The sequence below is a fragment of the Dasypus novemcinctus genome, unplaced genomic scaffold, assembly GCF_030445035.2.
Source record: "Dasypus novemcinctus isolate mDasNov1 unplaced genomic scaffold, mDasNov1.1.hap2 scaffold_225, whole genome shotgun sequence".
NCBI lineage: Eukaryota > Metazoa > Chordata > Mammalia > Cingulata > Dasypodidae > Dasypus > Dasypus novemcinctus.
The window spans coordinates 128198-146883 of NW_026688195.1; the positions used below are offsets into that span (position 1 = coordinate 128198).

At 45.4% G+C, this 18686-nt stretch overlaps 1 pseudogene; it reads right to left on the reverse strand.

The window, feature by feature from the left end:
- LOC101430473 (putative zinc finger protein 487) overlaps positions 1-14075 on the reverse strand; it is a 58199-nt pseudogene extending 44124 nt beyond the window's left edge.
- Between the last annotated feature and the right edge of the window lie 4611 nt (positions 14076-18686).

Below are 18686 nucleotides of genomic sequence, written 5' to 3' on the forward strand. Positions count from 1 at the left end.
ATCACATCTGAGTCCAGCTACTTTTTTACTGTTATTCAACAAGTGAACTTTAAATTTTATTTTCTAGGACCAGGCAAACTGACAAGGTTCAGCATAGATTTTAAAGGTGAACATAAAGTTAAATACAGATTAAAATGGAAGAATTATTATTTTTTTATCTTTAGCATTTCCGGGGTATTGGGAGATAGGCTGATTAAATTTAGCATGATGTTGCCAAGCCAAATTGTTCTTTTCCTTTGCAGTTTTTATGACTATTGTCAGACAGTTTCCCAGCTAAACCATTAAAAGGGCTATTAAGTAATTAGAGGTTTCTTGTTCTAGGCAATAGTTTTTTCTCTGGACAAAGGTATTTTACCAGTTTTACAGTTTTCAAAACATTTCAAAGCATTTTTACAGAGAAATGCGAAGAGAAATTCAGAGAGGCAGAATCTGGGCAGAAGTTAATTTTGCAAATGTATTTTGGCTGTGAAACCCTGGGAGAGGAATTTTTATTGCATTCATCCGGGTTCTGTTCAGCACCCCTCCATCTCCCCCCTCCTAGGCAGCTGGGCATGATCAGATGGGAATGTGGCTTACAAATTGAAGGTATGGACTTACTGGGAGAGGCCAGCCCCTGGCTTTCCACCGCTGTCATGCATCTTCCTAAGGGAGGAGGAGGGAGAAGGTAATGGCAGCAAGTTCCAGCCTGCTAAAATGGCTTGAGAAAACTTTCCAGGCTTGGTGCCTTCCCGGGGACCCCTATCCTGGCAGGGTCATGATTCAAGCCATTGTTCCACCAGCCATCCTGACTGGGGCCAGCTCCAATAAACTAGGGTGCATGGTGTAGACACAGATGACCCCCGAGCCCCAGCAAATCGAACAGACCCAGAGGCAAGAGAGCAGAGCGTGTGCACATTCAGACTCCATGGTTTTGCTTTATAAACTACAATCATTTCACTCCTTTGCCAGTGACAAGGGAGGGCTCCAGGTTAACCAAAGTTCACTACTTCACACAATTACACAATTCAGCATCATTGTCCAGAGGCATGAAAACATTCTGAACAACAGAGACAGAAGCACAAAGCACATCAATCTGACCCACAACTTTATTCCTCCGGCTCGGCTGCCCCTGAGCAACCACTGTAATCCTAGGAATAAGGAACTTTCTTTCTTTTTTTTTTTTTTAAGATTTTTAATTTATTTCTCTCCCAGTTTTCTGCTCTCTGTGTCCATTCACTGTGTGTTCTTCTGTGACTGCTTCTATCCTTATCAGCGGGACCAGGAATCTGTGTTTCTTTTCATTGTGTCATCTTGTTTTGTCAGCTCTCCCTGTGTGGTCCCCATTCTAAGGCAGGCTGCACTTTCTTTTGCACTGGGCAGCTCTCCTTATGGGGCACACTCCTTGCATGTAGGGCTCCCCTGTGTGGCATGGCACTCCTTGTGTGCATCAGCACTGCACATGGGCCAGCTCCACATGGGTCAAGGAGGCCTGGGGTTTGAACCATGGACCTCGCATGTGGTAAGCAGACACCCTATCCTTGGGCCAAATCCGCTTCCTGGAAGAGGGAACTTTCAAACCAAACCTTTAATAGGACTTTCTGTTTACCCTTGCTGTTTACAGAGCAAGCTTATTTGCAACTCAGCACCAAAACAAAGATTTATTTCTGGCTAAACTTTTTCACTGTGTGAACTTATACTCAGATCAAGCTGTAGTATAAAAACCAAACAATTTTCCTGTAACCAAGATTTTCCAAATCCAGACCAATTTTCAGGATGCATTTAGACTTAAACCCATCAACGTTTTCCCCACTGTAATCAAACCTCCACTATCTTAGTGAAGGTGGAACCAGATGCTAATTGCAGTTAGCTGAACCTAAACATCAGGTTTCTTTTTTTTTTTTCCTCTTTCCTTTCAGACCTGGAGAAGATGACTTTCCCCTGAATTTCTGGAGGTACTGGGGTCCTCTTGGGAGGTGATCAGGCTCCCCTTCTAACATTTACAGTTAGGTTTTCCTGACACTATGCCCCCCTGGGAGGGTCTTCCCTGGGGTGTGGAGATTTTTCACTCCCAGAATCTTTTTAGACCATCTGCTGCATCCGATTCTTGCTGAGAGGATTCTGGCAGAGCCCACATCCTCTTTCTGGACTGAAGAGAGTCCAGGACTGCCCGGATTTGGGGTCCCTCTGATCCCAGAGGCTTTTACCTGGGGGTCACACCTGGCAGCGCTGCCTTCCCCACACCAGACTTGTGCACAGCCAGCCCTTGGCTTCTCCGGTGGGAGCTGCAGTCAAGGACTCAGCACCCCCCCACCTCCCCATCCAACCCAGTCCTATTCAAGAGGGAAAGGGAACAGGTAAGCCAGAACCTTTCCCCTTGTGAGCCTCTGGCTCACACCATCACAGTAAGGGATTCAGCACTTGATTGCTATTTTAATTGTGGCTTGATGGCCTTAGGTGACTATTTTCCACACCTGGGAGCTCAGCTTCCTCAGCTCAGAAGCTGCCGTATCCAGATTGTACCCTGCTAGCATGGCTCAGGAGACTTAAGGAAAAAGTCTGAGAACTTCTACAAGGTGGGGGCCACCTTGTAGGAAGTTTTGGGGCCTGGGACAAATGAATTTGATTTCATATTCATTGAATCTTTTTCCTGTAGATGAATGAAAGGATAAATTGATTGATTTGTAGACTGTCTGCTAGTGGATTGCAGAGGTGTGGAAAAGAATGGAGGCAAGGAGACCAGCGAGGAGGCTGTCAAATGGTTTAGCAAGGGAGGAGGTGGCCAGGAGAAGTAGGTGGGAATGGGCAGGACTTGATGGCTTGGGATTAGTGGGTGTAGAAATGAGGAGAGTGTGATGTAACCCTTGGATATTTTATGAAGAAGTGGTTTGATTTTGGTGCCATTTGATAAGATGGGGAAGACTGTAAGAAGGGCAGAAGATGGGATCTGAAAGGATCACAAACTGCTGTATCAGTGATTTATTATTTTATTACTATTATTATTTTTAGAGATTTTAAAAAATTTATTTCTCTCTCCTTCCCCCCAGTTGTCTCCTCTCTGTATCCATTCACTGTGTGTTCTTCTGTGTCTGCTTCTATTTTTGTCAGTAGCACCTGGAATCTGTGTCTCTTCTTTGTTGTGTCATCTTCTTGTGTCAGCTCTCCATGTGTTGCACCATTCCTGGCCAGGTTGAACTTTCTTTTGCACTGGGCAGCTCACCTTACGGAGCTCTCTCCTTGTGCGTGGGGCTCCCCTATGTGAGCAACAGCCCTGTGTGGCATGGCACTCCTTGCACGCATCAGCACTGCATGTGGGCCAGCTCACCAAGAATCAAGGAGGCCCTGGGTTTGCACCATGGACCTCCCATGTGGTAGATGGATGCTCTATCTGTTGAGCCAAGTCTGCTTCCCTGTATCAGTGATTTAATTTGTCTTGAACCAAGTCTACCATGAGTGAACTCTTCAGGGAAACTCAGCTCCAAGGCATGACTCAAAGATCCAGGGTGTTACCATTTGTGGCTCTTCCCTCTTGACAAGTGGTCCCACAGTGGCATGTTAGAGAAAGACCAGTAGAAGTGGTGCACTGATGTGTATGTGCCTTTGGCTGGAAGTGGCAGTGATGCCCTCTTCTGCTTGTCTTCCTATCAGCCCAAATTCAGTCCTATGGACTGAATGCAGCTGACCACAGGCTGGGAATGCCATCCTCTTGTGCCTAGAGGTGGAATGATTTCAAGGAGGCATGGCGTAGGTACTGCTACAAGGGGTAGATGAAGACTGCTTTTAGGGTGTGTTGGTAAGTTGGAGTTCCAGAGAGAGGACAGGCTGGAGATGCTGTTTCCAGGTGCCTCTGGATATTATGTCATTACCTGGGCTATAAAGAATAACCTAGAATATATAGCCATGAGAATAATACATTTCAAGGAGGAATGTTACCAAGAAATTAAATAAGGCAAAAACCAGAAGAGACCTTTGCAAGTGAGGATGGAAGTCCAGTTGTGAAGTTATTGAAGAAAAACCGTGGCCAGCTTTGCCAAAATGATGAGAAGGGGCATAGTTTCATAGCTGGAGGAGAATATATTTAAGTTAGGGAAAGCTAGAGTATGTTTTTATTCTGATGAGAATATTCAAATAGCACAGAATGAAGTGATAATTTAGGATGGAAGCAGAATAAGTGATAATGGACACACCCTTGGAGGTGACATTGTCTAGAATCCAGAGCTCAAGCAGAGTGACAGAGCTTTCTGGAGAGCAGGACACACCATCCATTGTACTCTACCTCCTGGTAGAAGGGAAGGTAGCAAAGGTGGACAGAAGGGGTGGGAGAGTTTCTTTCTGAATTCTTGTATCTCTCAGTGGAAAATAAACCAGGTCATTGGCTGAGTGGGTTAGAGGGGGGAGACTAGGGGACACGTAGGAGTTTTGAGAAGAGGTGGGCTTTGCTGGGGAGCACCCCTCAAAGAGTGTGCCAAGGCTGCAGGTGTGAATAACCAGCAGGGTTTTGTTGCTGGGTGCTCCCACCGCACAGCCCATTCTGGTGACCAGAGTTACAGGCGAGCCCGCACGACTCGGTGAAGGGATAAGGAAACAGGGGAATCACTGGCATTTTTGATGAAGGGATTCGAATGACAAGGCATGGATATCAGCTGGAGAGCTAAGGGGGTGACGATGTGGGGGAGATGGAAACTTCTACACTTTTACCATGGTCAAAGGTTATGTGTCCTCTACTTGGGTCTGGTCAGTCTAACTTTTTCACCTCAAGGTTCATTGACTCAGAAGAGTCATTTGGGCACCCCAACAACCGCCTCCATGCATGTACCTGCCTGCATCCTTGGGCCTGGGGGAGGCCCCTGCGGCTGGGGCGGCTTGCACCCCGATGCTGACAGGGGGGTCTGGAGGGGTCAGGCTAGACCACAGCGGCATCTGAGGCTGCGGCAGACAGCCTCGGAGGGGCTCTCAGGCGTGGAGGACGCACGGCAAGGGGAGGAAGAAAGCCGTGGAGACCAGGTCTGTGTGCAAGTCCGGTTTATTGCGGAAGGGGACACAGCTTTATAGGGTTAGGGACTGCGTGGAGGGATTTGATAGGTGCGGGCGGGTACTGCTTCCTGAAAGGTGATTGTAAGCGGTTGATAGGCAGAGGGCTGGCTGAGAGGTTTGGAATAGGGGAGGGGAAAGGGGGAGTGAGAGCTGGCCGGATGTTGGGCTAGGCAGGAGATTAAAAGGGGGAGGGCAGCGCCGGCCAGCCGTTAGCAGCAAAGGCCTAGTCAGGCATGGTCACCTTATCTAGGCCCAGTGGGCAGAGGCGGTATCACTTCTTGCTGCACCGTTTGCTACTGTGGCAAGCCGGGCGCCCTTCCTCCCACATTTCCCCCTTTGTTTTCATTAAGCTCCTCCGAAAAGCTTGATTTGAGGAGGGAGGGGGACTGTGCCTGTCTTAGGTCGGGATTGTGCCCAGCCGGGCAATGCCCGTGCCACACAGGTGGCCAGTCTTACCCGTCATGGGGAAGCGCGGCAGCAAAAGGCCGTGTCCCTGCCTTAGGTTGACTGGCGGGCCGATCCCGTTGCCCATCATTGGCTAACCAGTCCAGCGCCTCGATGGAATGTTGGCGGCCTTAGATAAACAGGGCAGGGGAGGGGAAAGGGTAAGGGTAAGGGGTTAGGATGGGCAGTGAGAAGGGGTAGGGGCAGGGGAGCTGGGGCTTGGGTGCGTTGAGAGGCGGCTGGCCATTTGGGGAGGATGGCAATTAATGGAGACTCCTGGTGCGTCTTCGTCGGTGGTGCGGATTCGCTGGTACCGGACCTGGATGGGCTTACTAAGGACAGAGTTAACTTGATTTTTGACAAGCCGGACAATTCGCCTGATGATCCAGGGTCCTAGGGCTAATAGGAGGACAAGGGTGAGGAGCAGGCCTAGAAAGGGGAGAAAGTAAGAAAGGATTCCATTGGGCAGCCCCCAAGAGAAAGACCATCCGGCTTCACGTTCCTGCTTTCTCTTGCGGAGGCCCTCCCTACTTGTGCGAGGTTATCTCGAATGAGGCCAGAGTGGTTAGCATAGAAGCAGCATTTTTCTCCTAATGCTGTGCAGAGCCCCCTTCTTTTAGGAGGAGGAGGTCTAGGCCCCTGTGGTTTTGGAGAACGACCTCGGACAGGGAGTTGAGAGATGTTTCAAGGTGGGCCATGGAAGTCTCAAGGCGGGCGATGTCTGCATCGACAGCTTGCCTAAGGGTTGAAAAGGAATTATCTTGGAGGCTGAGAGCTGCAGCTCCAGTGGCTGCGCCGGCAAGACCTAGAAGGGTGGCAATTGTGATGGCGGTGAAGACTTCCTGTTTCTGCTCATGCTGCGGGGAGCTGAAGTGCTGCCAGGAGTCAAAGAATTGGTTATCAGTATAAAAGAGAACGCGGGGGGCAATGAGTATGAGCACACAGGTGTCGCTGGTGGAGTTAAGGGTTTGAACATTGAGACATGGAGTGAGGCCGGAGGAAGAACATAGCCATTTGGTATTATTAAGGGGAATTAGGAACTTAGCGGCTGCATTAGGGGTGTGAGTTAGGCTGCAGAGGGCCTGCATGGAGGGGAGAACTTTGCCGCCGATTTTTATTATACAGAGTCCAGTCTGGGAAACTGATTGGAGGGTGAGTCCTCTTTTTGTTTGGTTCCAATTGCAAGAGGTACCAGTGGAGTCTGGGGAGGTGCGATAGGCGCTGTTGGTAGCTATGGCTTCATAGAAGGGAGCCGCGGCGGAGAAGCAGAGCCAGCAACGTTGTGTAAGGTTGGGCTGGGATAAGTTTAAGGAGATAAATGATGAGTTGAGGAGGGCTACAAGAGGGTTGGGGGGTGGCAGGGTTTGGCGGTGGGGAGGATACCTAGTGATGGAAGGATTTAAGGTGGTAGCGGGAGGAGAAGGAGAAACAGAGGGAGGAGGGGGAGGCCGTGTGTGGGGAGGATTGAGAACTTGATTTGGGCCCATGGCGGCGGATTGTGTGCGGATTGAATTTTTCTTTATAATGAAAAAGGCACCGTAATCATAGCTGCTCATGTAAAGTCGGGCTCCCCAGGTGCGGCCCTGTAGCCAGCCTGCATTTTCAGGGTTTTTGACAGTGAGCGTAATGCTGCTCCAGTAGGGCTTAATGCTGCTCCTGTGACTTTTATCCTTAAAAGAAAGGGAGAGGTAGGGGTCCCTATTGGGAGCTCCCGACCATCCGTGGGCCATGGTTTTGCACCCCCAGGAGGGGCAGTAATAGTGCGCTGGGTCATAGCAGCCTCTGGCCGTGGAAGGACAAATATAGAAGCCTGAGACTTCATGATTATAGGGGCCGTCAAGGCCTGTAAGTGAGCTGTATCAACACCGGTGAGTCTTGTGTGTAACGTCTACGAGGGAACTGATGACAGGAAGGTTGGCGAGATTACATATGTGCACTGTGAAGGAGGGAGCACCCGCAGTAATGTTATTAGCGAGGAGCTTTTCCTGCTGCCAAAGAGAGAGTGTCCAGTTAAAGGGCCGATGGCTTATACTAGCCTGGTCCGTAGTGGAGGGGAGCAGAGCTAACATGAAAAGCAGGAGAGAGTGTAGATTTTTAGGTTTCTTGTTTGAAGCTAAGGCTCGGACAGCAAGCTGTACTAGCTGTCCAAGGAGGAGGGTGTCATGGGCTAGATCTGCGGCCATATTTAGCCTCTCCATCCGATGGGCGAGTGCTCTCATCATCCATCGTTGGAACCTGCTGCTGGCCGGTGGCGGGTTTGACATTTTTTTCGGGGATCCAGAGCGGCTGGGAGGCATTTTCTGGAAAGACACAAGCAAACCCTCTGCCTTGGGTGAGAAGGGGACTGGGTCCCTGCCAATTGTTTGTTTCTGGGTCCTTCTAAAACACCATCGGGGCAACTGTTGGTGCGTAGGAGGGGCCCCAATGCTTATGGAGGGGGGAAAGACCGTTTTTATCAAAGGAGAGGAGGTTTATGTGAATGAGGCAGGCAGTGATAATGTCGCCTGGTTGACTATGTGGGCGTAGATCCTTCTCTTATTGAATTTGCACTTTGAGCTGGCGGTGGATGCATTCTACTATAGCCTGCCCCTGGGGGTTGTATGGAATGCCGAAGTGGTGAGTAATGTTGTAGAGCTGGAGAAATGCAGCGAATGAGGAGCTGCGATACCTAGGCCTATTATTGGTTTTAACATCCCAAGGAACCCCCATGAATAAGATGGCTTGCCGCAATGCTTTAATGCAATGCTTGGCTGTTTCTCCCGGTAAGGGGACAGCGTAGCAAAGGTGAGAAAAGGTGTCGACTGTGACATGGACATACTTGAGGCGCCCAAATGATGGCACATGGGTGATGTCTATTTGCCATCGGGAGTTTGGCTTGAGGCCGCGGGGGTTGACCCCTTGTGGCTGCAACAGTCCAAGCGGCAAGAAGGGGGCGCATGTTTTACAGGCACGCACCAAATGCTTGCACGTTTCCTTGGGGAGGCCCGGCAAAAGACGTTGAAGTGAGGCTGCTGAAAAGTGGAACTTAGAATGGAGAAGTTTGGCTTGATTGACCAAGTCTCTGACAGTGGCTATTGTATGGGTGGAGATGGTTTGGTCGGCAGCAGAATTACCCGTGGCTAGAGGCCCGGGCAGCCCTGAATGGCTGTGAATATGAGAAATGTACTATGGCTGTGTGCGGAGCTTGAGCTCTCGCTGCAAGGCATGGAGTGCTTGATCAATGGGTGTGTCACGTGGAAAGAAAACAGCGTGGGCAATAACTGAACAAACTTGCAGGGCATACTGACTATCAGTGAAGATGTTGACGGGCTCATTGCCGTGGTGTTGGAAGGCAGTGAGGATGGCTAGTAGCTCGCCCACCTGAACCAATCCAGGATGGGTTTGGCAGTAAATGGTTGGCAAGTCACGGCTGGGAGAGTAGGCAATATAAGTAAACTTGGTCTTAGAGGCGTCCGTGAAGACAGTAGTGGAGTTGGAGAGAGGCTTGGAGCCAGGGAAAGGGTGGTATAGTGGGGAGAGGGGGAGCCTTGTGAGGCCCTGGAGCAACTTGTGTGTGGGGGGGGTAATGGCAGTTAAAGGTCCCGTGGAAGATTTCTAGAAGAATTTGAGCACGGGGGTTTTCGGAGAAAAGGGCAGTGGTGTGCTTATCAGTAAGGCATACATATTCAGAATCAGAGACAATATTCAAGGACTCTTAAAACATTTGTAAAACTTTAATGATGGCTCAAAGCTCCGTGCATTGAGCAGATGAATAAGGAGTTGGCTAAACCTGTTCTTTTTGGAAAGTAACACATGCTGTTTTGTTTTTTTTTTTTAATGCTGCTTTTTCATTACTATTACTATTAGTAAATACTGTACAAGATGGTTGGGCTATGCACATAGCCTTGAAAAGCACTGCAAAAGTTTATTGTTGGGTTCTTTACAGATAAAGGAATGCAGTTGGCTTGATTTGTGTAAGACACTAAAGAGAGTCTCAGCAAGTTTTAAAACAAAGTGATAGCAACACAGCTGGACTTTAACTTTTTGCAACAAACTAGCAGTATTTGGGATTGCTGCACACTAGTGTTGTTACTTTAATCTATGGTAAGGGGTTGTTTTTGTGACATATACTCTTTTATAATAATTAAAACTATAATTAACCATATTGTACTTTTCTTTAATATTATGCTGAAATATTGGTAACTTTATACACTTTTAAGCATTCATAGAAACTTTTTATCCATACGACTTTAATTAATAGAGGGTTTAAGGGAAGAAAAAGTTGTTAATTTTATAACACTGTAAAACACCTTTATTTAGCTTATAACATATTAAATGAACTTAATTATTACTTTAATTTTTCTTTCAAGGTAAAAGAACAAATCTCCTACAATTAGTTTGGAACAAAAGGCCACTGTTCAGGATTAGGTCTTGAGAAAGCAGTTTTGAACGTTATGTTCCTTTAAGAGATAAAGCTTTCTTTCTTGGAACACCGAGGAAATGATAAGCACAAGAAACATAAGACAGACTCTCTTTGTATACTGACTGAGGATAAGAACTTTTACTAAAACAGATTAATGGTGAGAGGCCTTGAGAAAGAACAAAAATTTTCAACTTTGCATCAGCATACTACCCGACACCAAAGCCTGTAAAATTTTATAGATAGACCCATTAAATTTTCTTTAACTTTAACTGTAAAAATTCTTTGTCCATTAATCTTCTGCAGTTTTAGCATTCACTCAGGTTTCGTCCTATATTCTACTTTTTCCAATAGTCAATTATTTTATTTCAGGACAAAATTATTTTCTGTTTCCTTAATAATAAAAACACATTCCATATAGCCTACATCAAAGTTATCAAGCAAACCTCTTATAACAATACTGTGAACATTAAACAAGCTTGTTAAAATAATGAACTTTTCTTTAAATACTTAGTAGCATGCAATATTAGAAACAGTTTCCTAGAAGTAAGTTGGCAGGGGAGGCTGGTTGCTGCCAATCTTTCCTGTTATAAAATTACCTTTTATTATTATCATCATCAATTCAGTTTTATATATATTTAAGAATGACCTTTTGGAATTAGCCATTTAATACTTTAATGTAAACAATGCTTTATTAAACCTTTTATTTATAACCATATAGACTATTGAAGACAAATTTTATGTTTATAGAACACATTCCCTTACTTAAAGTTATCACAATACCTTTTACAGCTTGCCATCTGCAAATTAAGTTTCAAGAGTTCATGAAAAATTAGCTATTTTACTTTAGGACAAAATACGCCTTTTTGCAAAACTTATTACATTTCAGTTAGCATTTTCACAAACTTTTAACCTTTTTTAATATTCATTTAAGCTTTACATTCTTTATATTATCCTGTGAAGAAAAATAAGTTATTCATTTTAATCTGGGCAAGAACAACCTTTTATGAAGACGTACAGTTAATCTTGTCAATCAAGACTTACGATTTCTATTATTGTAGATATTTTATTAACATTTAAGCTTATGTATTGATATAATAAACTGAAGTATTAATATAAGCGCTTATTTAATTTTTGGCCATTTGGATAGAGCTCTTTTAAAGATTTCTAGTAATTTATATTTACCATCCGGAGGTATCACAATATACATTGACATTGAACGAACAGACAAACACAGAACAATCACAACACAGTAACAGAAACATACAGTTTACAATTAATTCATAATTCTTAGTTTCTTAGTATAGCTGCTTTTAAATCCTCTGTTATATAGCACATTTTAGATTGTACATTTCAAGATTTTCTCTGGAATCCATGCTGCCTGCAACACGAAAGCCTGTACTCGGAAACATTCCTATCAGTTATCAGCAATCAGCTAAAATAACTTGAGCAGCAGTTAGGCAGACCATTAGCACACATTTTTGGATAATTACTGTAAGACTATACTGAGACTTGAAGTTCAGGAGTAAACTATTGATTTAAAACTGAAAATTCCTTTTTAAACCTTGATAAAATTTTTGTACTAATTTTAATATCTTGGTTAAAGAAGTCCAATTAGAATTAGCATGGAAATAAAACAGAACACCAATGTTGCCATGTTTTTTTCTCATACCAGTGGATTAACTATTATTAGCCTTTACTAGCCCAGAGCTACATTGTCATGTAGATAGTAGGGAGCTTGAGGAGTTGTGAACAGGTGTGGGCGTTTGCTGGAACAGAGTTGATTGCCTTATAAGCTTGTGTGGATTTTCGGGCTTGTGGCTGGCCTTGTTGATAGGCGGGGCCAATTTCAGATAGGTATCAGGGTCCGAGAGATTGGCAGTGGAAACCTAGGGGTTGAAGGGGACCAGTAGATCCCAGCAAGCCTGGAGTTGCCTGCCCGAAACTTTACATTGGTGGCAGGCTAGTAGGCCAGCAAGCGCTCTGACTTGCGGCTCTTGGCGGGAAGATAGACGCCCGCCCATTTTTCTGCCGGGGCCGATAACGGGGGTCCTTACCTTGAGAGCGTGGCAAAGGGATGGGAGCGAGGTCCCACGGGGGTGAGGCAGCGGTCACGTCGGACCGGCCCCGGTCCCTGTTCGGGCGCCAGTTGCGGCTGGGGCGGCTTGCACCCCGATGCTGACGGGGGGGTCTGGAGGGGTCAGGCTAGACCGCAGCGGCATCTGAGGCTGCGGCAGACAGCCTCAGAGGGGCTCTCAGGCATGGAGGATGCACGGCAAGGGGAGGAAGAAAGCCGTGGAGACCAGGTCTGTGCGCAAGTCTGGTTTATTGCGGAAGGGGACACAGCTTTATAGGGTTAGGGACTGCGTGGAGGGATTTGATAGGTGCGGGCGGGTACTGCTTCCTGATAGGTGATTGTAAGCGGTTGCTAGGCAGAGGGCTGGCTGAGAGGTTTGGAATAGGGGAGGGGAAAGGGGGAGTGAGAGCTGGCCGGATGTTGGGCTAGGCGGGAGATAAAAAAGGGGAGGGCAGCGCCAGCCAGCCGTTAGCAGCAAAGGCCTAGTCAGGCGTGGTCACCTTATCTAGGCCCAGTGGGCAGAGGCGGTATCACTTCTTGCCACACCGTTTGCTACTGTGGCAAGCCGGGCGCCCTTCCTCCCACAGCCCCCCAGGGAGGTAATAGTACTTCACTGCAGGTATCTCAGCTGGTACCTGCACACGGGGGTGATTATTTTATTAATTGCTTCCCTTTTAGATTATGACTTTCTGGGGGCAGAAACTGTCCATTTTGCTTTTAGTAATATCTTCAGTATCACATGCCTGGCACTTATCAGATACCCCAGAATTAGCTGGGAATATTTACTAGTTCATGTGTGTCCATGTCACAGAGCAGTGGGTTAAGGCACAATTTTCAATAGGGCAACTTGCTTTCCTGCATGTATCGGTAGTGTCAACTGAGACATGGCAAACTAAGCTGCAAGACAACAGAGCCATTTATCTGGAGTCTTAGAATTTCAATTTGGGAAGCACAGATTCAGGGAGCACCTCAAATCATGTCCCATTTGGCATTTCCAGGCCAGGGTTTATAAAGGAAAGAAGTTTGACAAGTTGTTTGTGGTTGGTGGGTATTTGGGGTGCTCTTGTCCTTCAGGTTAGATGGTTAACTGAGTTCTTTACCTTATGGTTTATGTCATGGTTCAGAGGTTCTTGGGGTTTTGAGAAGCGTTGTTGCTTGAGGCTTTGCCGACTTAGAAGTTTATGGTATCATTTGTGACATCTCATTCAGGCCTCTGTAAGAGTGCCCCATAGAGTGACCTGCTGGCTCCATTTTAAATGTCTTACAGCCACAGTAACTCTACTTTGTTTTATTTCTTTAAACAGTAGGTAGAAGACTTGGTTGTGGATGAAAAATAAAGAGGTGGCTCCTGCAGTAAAATACTTGAGTAAATGGGGGGTGACATTTGAAATTGTTAGGGTCGTGTCTAGAGACCCTGTGTGAAAGGCAGAACAAAAGGAGGCAACTGCTTAATTTTAACAGTGTAATGAAAACCTGAAATCCTCTAAATTTATACATGAGTCCCAGGAAGAGAAATTCAGCCCTGGCTTTCAATAGAAGCTTATTAATAATGTGAATAGGAATAACAATATTTGTATGATACAGAAGTTGATGTTGCACTGGATGACGTGAAGGTATTTATGAAAAGGGTAAGGATTAGCGTGCAAGATGCAAATCTTCCCACAGGAAGGACAGCACACCCCGAGCTCTGTTCAGCTGGGTGGTGGAGTGGGGACCAGTGAAAGGTGGTGGTGCTTCTACTACCAGCGTGTGTAAACCCCGTGCTCCTGCGTGGGAAAGCTCCAGACAGCAGCACAGGCTCACTCCTAGGTTTCTTTCAAAAAGAAAACCACCAACAACAAAAGCCCAGCCACCTCTGGCCTTTTGCACCTATTTCTGTCTCTTCTGAAAATGGCCCTGTGCTCCTTGGCATGCATTGTGCAGCAACACATATGTCTGCTCATGAGAAAGGCAAGGGATGGTTCCTTGGAGGTGTAGAGTAAGAGAATTCTAAACAGAACTTAGAGCCTGATCTCTAACTTGGAGAAAACAGCCACCAGTGCACCTCCTCACCTCCATGCATGCTCGGAAAGAAGCAGAACAAGGTGAACCCTTGTGCACCTGCTCGTGGCTGTCAGTGAGGTTCCACCTGAGAATGGTGGCCATGCCCCCTTGCTTTTCCTGTGCAGCACTACCATCAAGAGGTCATGGATCCCAGGCAGCCACCCTTCATCAGCCAGGTCAAGTGGAAGAAGAGCCAGAGGAACTACCTGAGAGAACCTGTGCTGCTGATTCCTGAGTCCTTCCCTTTGACAGGTACTGCTGGGCCACGTGGTCTTTCCACAGTGAGCCCCTCTGAGCCCCACAGGCCTGTGGCTGGAGACGTGTGCTTCTGGCAGCACCTCGCCATACCCCTGGAACTAGATGCCCAGTCTTGCTGGGTTCCTCCTCTCCCAGATGCCACTGTTTAGTCTTCTCTGACATAAACGTAGATCCTTGCTTGTTCAGATAGACCTTTTGATTTTCTTTTCTAAAAGTTTAACAGACAAGAAGTGTAATTATTATAGGATGGTGAAAGATTTGGTGGTCCATATGAGGTTGGATCCAGAAAAGAGGCAACCTGAATTTTTAAAAATTCATCACTACTACACAAAAGAAAGTATTCCTTCTCTGGCTGTGCGTACCAAACTCAAGGCCTGTCTAGATCCTCAGCATTTCAGCTTCTTCTACTAGAAAATGACAATTGGGAAGAAAATGACATTTTTTGGCCAACTCTAGTTATTGCATCATTAGAATATTGAAAGAGGTTAAGAGGGGCAAGAAGGAAAGGCTCTCAAGTGCTTACACGAACAGTGGCACGAAACCGAGACTGCGCTGGAGTTGGACGGTATTTGTCCACAGCATTTCCACAGCAGCAGCAGGCATGAGCGCCGGCTCAAAGGGCAGTCGACCTGCTTTTTGCAAATGATGGGGTTGCTTCTTGCTTATTTTCATGAGCTATTTTCCATTTTCAGAGATGAGTGTGTGCAAAGGGAGCTTCAACGCTGTGATCTGAAATTTGATAGCAAATTTCAGTCCTTCTCAGGGAGAGTTTTGAAATCAGTAAAAATGATCCAAGGAGAAAGAATGGTAAGAGCATTTCAAGATTGTTGTGTCAATTTTGGGGCAAATGAATTATGACGCCAGAGGAATGGACTCGGTCCTGCTATAATTGTGACCACTGTGTCTTCTCAAATTAGCCATCCCTTCCCCATGAGGGAACAAACAGGCTTGCAATAGGAATGTGTAGAAAATGCCTGGCACATAGTAAGCTTTGTATTATGGCTTTATCACTTAATAATGTGGGCATTTTTTCAAGGCATAATAATCCAAATTTATCCATGAAGACACAAATTCATAGAATCAATCTAAAAGACTGTAAGCCGTGGGAGATTTCCAATTTTACTAACTCATATTTTTAAGGAAAAGTGAGTAATTCAGTCAGCATTGGAGCTTGTCATTTGTAGTATTTCACTAGGAAGTCGCAGTTGGTAAAACATTTCAGATTTATAATGTGCTTTGGAATTCTTTTCCAGCTTGACTCCCATTCACAACTTGCAGACTGGTCAAAAGAAATAGAAGTGGGCTCTTACTCAGGACAAAGTCCCTCCATGACTGGCCCTTGCTGTGCACCAGGAAAAATCAGAACGCTGCCATGTCTTGAGCACGGAGTCTGCAGAAAGTGACAAAAAACATGGGCATAGCTATGAAAAGTCCAAAATGTAAGTATGTAGAGCAGAAATCCATTCCAGCTTAAAAGTTGGTTCCTGGCAATCCAGCAGCAGAGGAACTGAAATATTAATTTGTAGGAATGTGTCTCCTTCTTTGACAAAACCCTTTAAAATTTTGTAAACAAAAAGTCTTTTGTTTTGTCTCCCTTAGACATATGTTGAACCTTGATTTTGTGAACTATGGTTTGTGGCTAGTGGAATACATGTTGAAGGAGGCTTCAGAAATAGCAACTTGATCTGGAATTGGCATGGGTAGTAATAACTAGCTCCCAATCATGTTTTCAGAAAATTGAACTTGTTTTTTCAAAAACAAAATTTTCCCTAGGATGCTTGTCTCAGCATTGTATCTTATGCCATTTTCTAATTCATTTCATGGGCTATGTAAAATTCTTGTTATATGTTTTGTTCTACATTATCTTATGTATATAGATGATATATGTATTTTATAGGATTGATGTGGGTGATACAATTGAATCCTATTTAACAGTCTTAGATGAACATGCTTCATCAAAAATACAGATGGTACATATCGACTTGATATATGATCCATCTTTAGCAGTTGAGTAGTTCTAAAGCTGCATACTCATGCATTTTAGAAGCTAGAGTGTTGCCAAGTGGTTCTGAAACCAGCCCAGGAAAGCGAATTTACCTCTCTCGTGTAGCTGAATTCAGGCAGCTGCAGTTTAGCTATTTTTTAGTATCATCTCATGCTAATTCTCTGAGGTTCATAGACTTAAAATTGTCACAGAAGTCTCTAAATTTCTATGGTGTTTTTAGATTTCTAAGTGCTGTGGGTGATGTTAATCTCCAAATGTGATTGTTAGTCTTCTCTCCCTACTTATAACTCACTACATCTATGACCCATCTCCTCCAGCATGTCTCTTACAAAGCTCAGTATTTCTCTTGGAATCTTCCCTTTCCTCTCCCTTAGCCAGTGCCTTAGACCTAGTTGTCATTCTGGGATGGGAATTCCTTCACCAACTGTTCCTTCAGTTCTTTCTCCTAACACATCTCTTTCTTCTGCTTCTTCCAGCATGCTGTTTAGGAGCTTGTTCTTTCTCGACCACGTGACCAAGCTGTTTGTCCTATTGTCTTGTACCTAAAACCTAGACTTCTCTCTCCTTCACAATTTCCACTAAGGAGGACTTTTCAGGCTATGCTGAAGAATTCCTTGTACTTATCATTCTTACATGAGCTGCCTCGCTTTCATAATCCTGTTCTCTTCAAATGCTGTGGCTCGCTTCCTATTTCTTGATCACGTGCCATCTTATATTGTCATCTGGTGTTGTGGCCTTAAGTCCTCAGAGCAGAGAAATCTTCTGTTGGGAGCTCTCACAGCATGGCATTTTACATGTGAGAATCTGTGAATGGGATGGAGTTTGGTCAGTGTTTGGATTTCAACTCATTATCATAATGGGAATTTCTTTGCTTGTTTAGCATCTGCCTAAAAAATTAAGGTCTGCCTTTTAATTTGGGGATTTCTGAAAACAAACCAACCCACCTACCCACCCTTTGTTTCACCTCTTGAAGGGGAACTTGACTAGTTTACCTCCTGGTACAATAGACTCTTCTCTACATCAAGTCATCTCCTTTTACATATTCTAAGGGTGTAGGTTAGATGGGGAGAGGACTAGCCCCAGAATCTTTCTTCTTATGTTCTCCAGAGATTGAGGGATGACCAGGAGGACAGGGACTGAACCCTCACTCCCAAAATCAGAGAATTTCCTAGTCTAATAAAAGATGCCTCCCCAAAGGATCCTGTGAGCATCATGATGTGATAAGAAACATTTCGAAGAATTTCCTTTTGAATCAGGAACAAGCCCTTTCTCCTCGACTGCCCAGGCCTTGAGACCAGTGAAGATTTGGTACCCTCCTTTGTTGCTTATAAACAGGCAGTTTCCAGAACTCTCCAGCTTGTTCTGTGGTTAGTACCTAACTCAGTAGGTTGTAGAAGTAATGAACTGAGTCCAATGAAATGCTTGGTAAGTACTTGACTGATCATGGTTGTCCAGTAAAAGGTGAATATCCTTATTTTTTTTAAAGATTTATTTATTTATTAATTTCTCTGCCCTTTCCCCCAGCCCCAGTTGTCTGTTCTCTGTGTCTATTTGCTGTGTCTTCTTCTTTGTCCACTTCTGTTGTTGTCAGCATCAGGGGAATCTGTGTTTCTTTTTATTGCATCGTCTTGTTGTGTCAGCTCTCTGTGTGTGCGGCACCATTCCTGGGCCATACACACTTTCTTTCACACTGGGCAGCTCTCCTTATGGGGCACACTCCTTGCATGTGAGTCTCCCCTATGTGGGGACACCCCTGCATGGCAGGGCACTCCTTGCACACATCAACACTGTGCATGGGCGAGCTCCACACAGATCAAGGAGGCCCGGGGTTTGAAGCACGGAGCTCCCATGTGGTAGACGAATGCCCTAACCACTGGGGCAAATCTGCCACCTTATGAATATCCTTATGATGGAATCCTGCAGTGAGTGTTTTTTTAACCCTGCTTGTTGGCTTCATGATAAATGCCAGAGAATTGAAACACTAGATCCAAAGGACCTGTGCAAGTTTAAGCTCTTGATGCAACTGCCAAATCGCCTACATTGCAGCCTGTCTCTTCCACACACTCTCCCTCACAGCTGTCATGTAAGCTCTAGGAATGTCACCCTCTTGGACCCAAATATTTGCTTAATCAGTCTACTCTAGCTGGTCATTGCTCCACCTCAATTGCTTCCTTGATGGTTTTCATTTCTCCTATCACTGCCTTGCTGTTTCTCTGGGAGTCTCACATGTGTTTGCTTTCAAGGTCATCTGCATGCTGTCCAACAACAGAGAAGACAAGTATGATAGCATAAAAAAATACTTGTGTACCGACTGTCCCATTCTGAGCCAGTGCTTGCTGGTGCGGACCATAGAGAGATCACAGATGCCAATGAGCATTGCTATCAAGATGGGAGGAGAGCTCTGGAAGGTGGACACAGGTGTATGTTGGATTTCGTTGCCTACTCTCTTT